The 2957-nt window shown below is 35.6% G+C and overlaps 1 pseudogene; it reads right to left on the bottom strand.

Annotated features, from left to right (window-relative positions):
- Positions 1 to 780: 780 nt before the first annotated feature.
- On the bottom strand, positions 781 to 2399 carry LOC100026155 (lysM and putative peptidoglycan-binding domain-containing protein 3-like; annotated as a pseudogene).
- Positions 2400 to 2957: the final 558 nt, after the last annotated feature.

Here is a 2957-nt window from a genome sequence, read left to right as displayed (position 1 = left end):
GTCTTACGTAAATTTTACTGAAAACCAAAACAAAACATAGACATAGAAATTAAAAGAAATGTCCAAAAAAATTAAACAAAGTAAACATTTCAGATCCTCTGATTTACTTCAATATTCTAATTAGTCAATGATACCACTTCACTACATGATTCCCAAAGGTTTTAATATCAGCTTGAAAGTCCTATCTCCTCTTGCCAAAATTATACCTTCCTTTCTGATTTTGTTACTATTGTATTTATTCCAAACTATAAGTAAAAGAAGACTGTGTAGCATCACATTCATAAAGTGTCCATTACAAATACTTTTAGAATCAAACAAGCATTTTCTCAACTAAACATATTGAGCTACAAGATAATATTATCATCTAGCAGTAGTAAAATGATTTTTTGCCAATGGTATACATCCAGTGCTACTATTCATTGCTGAATAACTTTAATATTAATATCTTAATTTTTTTCTTAAAAATATACTTCAAGACTATGTATAAATAAGAGAAGAAGGTGCAAATTTTTCTAGAGAAATTCTTATGTACAAATATTCATTTCTGCGGTGCCACAAGAGAAACTTTGACTTAAACCATTCAAAACATAAAGAAGGTAGTAAACTTAATTTTCATATAGAATTGACTTGCAAATGGTTCAAAACAAAAAGTCTCTGGAAGAAATGAAAATATTTTCAATAAACCAAAATACTGACTGGTAGTGGTAAATAATGGATATAACTTATTCTCTGCATTCCAGATATACTTGTAGTTATAAACATATAATTCAGAACTGAATGCTATGTTATATGCCATGTAGTAGGAGACTGAGAATTCTGAAATTGAAGTTTGCAATCATCTTGTTGTCCAACATTTGTTCCTTTTGTTGGAATTATTCCATTCCCTCTTTCTCTCTGCTGTGACGGAGCTGTGACTCCTGACTGCAAATGGGAGGTAGAATGGTGACTAACATCTATTTTAACTAAAACTTCATAATATAGTAAGTAAAATACTGGAGTTATTATGCCTACTATCAACATTATCATGACAGCTGTCCACCAGCTTATTCCCCAGCCTGCTCTGTAATAGGATTCTTATGTCTAATGCTTTTACTATCAGGTTCAAAACCCAGCTTTTGATTTGCTAAAGCAGAAACGACTTTATTGAGATTATTTCTTTTTATGTCTGTACATTTCACTATTTGTTCTATGTCTTTGTCCACTTCTTTTAAGAAACTCCCAGCAGTCTTGTTTGAAACTGGAAGTTCCAAGTTGGGGGATATGTCTTGCAGTTCTGGAGCATGCTGGGCAGCTGAAGGACATGAAGTCTGTTGTCCTTTGGGAGAGTAATGTATTTCAGTCAGTAAGCTAAAGCTTTTCACTGGAATTTTAATAGACCTAAGTGCAAAAAAGTCTTGATCACTGATGAGATTATTACCCCCCTCTTGATATCTGCTACTGAACAACAGTACTGAAGGGATAGTGCATTTAAAGTATCGCCTTCCTATATATCTTTTGTTAATAATACAATATCATCTAATCTCTCTTTTGATGTTCTTCTGATTTTCTCTCTTCCTCTTGGTTGAAGTACTTTAGCATCATCTTCAAAGTTATTAGTACCTGTATTACTTCCAAATGAATATATTTGGTTGCTCACCACAGATTGAGTTATTGGAAACTGAAATTTCAAGTCTGATTCCTCCCTGCCATAACCTCAAACTCTGCAGGGACTTAGCCTGGGGTGTGGGTACATCCACTCCAAAGGATTTGCAGTCTCATCGATGTGGATGGTCCCTGAAATGAGGCAGATCACAATCCATCCACTCCTGCCTATATGAGTCTATGTCCAGCTCACCCCCTTCCCAACTGTAGTACCTACTTTCTGTGGATTGTCTACAATTTATGGTGTATATAGTCTGTATAGTTATTTGTAGCCCATCTCCCTATTTAGACTGTCAATTGTTTGAGGGCAGGGATAGCCTTCTTTTACTACCCAGTGCTTGGCACAATTCCTGGCACATATTATGCCCTTGATAAATGTTTAGTGATTAACTAAGTGGACTCGGAGGACTCTACTTCCTTCAAATACTGGTTCCCTACTCTATTTATGAGTAACTTTGGACAGGATTCTTCATATCATGGAACCTCTGTTCTCCATCTATTAAATGAAGTATCTACCCTCAATGATTTTTAAAGTCTCTTCTATTTCTAAAAGGATGAGTCTATCAGCTCATCCAGTCACACAATCCTGCCTCAGGGTACATTGCATAGTAGGATGATGCCATCTGGGTCTCTGGCTACTCAGTAATAGATGAATGAAGGCTAGCACTCTGCTGTCATGAGAAGATTCTGCCTTGCCTTTGCATTCCGCAGATGCTATAGAATATTAGTTGCCAATTCTTTGTGCTCCAAATTTCCATGGTGTTTTTGTTTATTTTGTTTCCCTATTGTATCATTCTTCTTCTTCTCCTCCAGGAGGTTTTGCTCTTGAGCTCAGTCTAAAACATCCTAAGCAGCCCTAATAATCAGATTAAAATTTTGGGGACATTATTATACCTTAGATCAACTTTCTAATTTTTCCTACAAGGCTCTCTTTTACTGTCATATTCTTTCCCTTTCAACCCTCTGTTCTCTTCAGCCATAGTCTCTCCCTCTGCTCCTGTTAATTACTAATGAATCTGGGTCTAGTCCCAAATTCCTCATGCCATCCACACTTCAAAAGAACTCTTAACAAGTAATATCTTATGGAGGTAGTACATCCCAGAACACAAAAAATGTTTTCTTTTCTTTTTTTAATAGAGAAAGGAATATTTTACTAAGTTGATTATGCTTAGAGAAAAATAGCGTTTTAAAGGTAGAGAAAGGATATATCCCTTCCCAGGGACAAATAAATCAACCAGATTTAGAGGGGGCAGTTAAGATTGTACAAGCTGCTTGATCTATGTTCAGTCTTCCTTTGGTGCCTGTACTTAAAGGGA

This window comes from Monodelphis domestica, chromosome 2, assembly GCF_027887165.1.
Source record: "Monodelphis domestica isolate mMonDom1 chromosome 2, mMonDom1.pri, whole genome shotgun sequence".
Lineage (NCBI taxonomy): Eukaryota > Metazoa > Chordata > Mammalia > Didelphimorphia > Didelphidae > Monodelphis > Monodelphis domestica.
This window is presented reverse-complemented; position numbering and strand designations above follow the sequence as displayed.